This window comes from Eleginops maclovinus, chromosome 2, assembly GCF_036324505.1.
Source record: "Eleginops maclovinus isolate JMC-PN-2008 ecotype Puerto Natales chromosome 2, JC_Emac_rtc_rv5, whole genome shotgun sequence".
NCBI classification, from domain to species: Eukaryota; Metazoa; Chordata; class Actinopteri; order Perciformes; family Eleginopidae; genus Eleginops; species Eleginops maclovinus.
Genome location: NC_086350.1, coordinates 21,245,140 through 21,245,741, shown reverse-complemented (window position 1 = coordinate 21,245,741; position 602 = coordinate 21,245,140). Strand labels below are relative to the sequence as shown.

The following is a 602-nucleotide window of genomic DNA, read 5'->3' as shown; positions in this document are numbered from 1 at the left end:
AAATAGTACATGACTGCTTTGCCTTATCTTGATACAAGGGAGGGACAAATATGCATACAAAAGCAGCCACACCATTGGGGAGTCATTGAGTCACTTTTTTCTGTTTTATTATTTTTATGTTTTCAAACATGTTAATGAGTCACTCAGGTAGGACCGCCTGTGAGAGTCATACGGGAGGTGCCAGGGGAAGATCATTATGGTCAGAGAGTGAGACACAACAGTGTTTATTGAATAACTCCAACAACAACTGTACGTTTGAAGACTTTACTCTTGCACGACATTAACCACTGTTACACATGTTACATCTCTGGTAAAACTACTATCGAACCGGGGCCCCTCATGCACACGCAGTTGGTCACGGAACATTAACACACACGACATAGAGAGAGGATGATGAAATGCTGTGGGTGTGTATGTGTGTAAGAGCGAGAGAGAGAGAGAGAGAGAGAGAGACTTACACCAGCACCATTAGACACGTGTTAGTCCAGGTGGAGGGAGTGACTGCTGGATATTCGACCCTGGATGTTTCACTGGAGGGCTCCTCTTTAACTATTCAATAGATTTCTCTTTCTTTGTTATGTATCAAGTCATTGCAAATGAGT

General features: G+C 42.9%; 1 protein-coding gene across 1 annotated transcript in view; it reads left to right on the top strand.

The window, feature by feature from the left end:
- The first annotated feature begins 464 nt into the window (after positions 1-464).
- The window catches only part of pllp (plasmolipin), a 9,088-nt gene continuing 8,950 nt past the window's right edge, over positions 465-602 (top strand). The window contains exon 1 of the mRNA XM_063907048.1: positions 465-602. This exon is cut by the window's right edge and continues 304 nt beyond it. The gene's annotated coding sequence lies outside the window, so the exon portion shown is untranslated.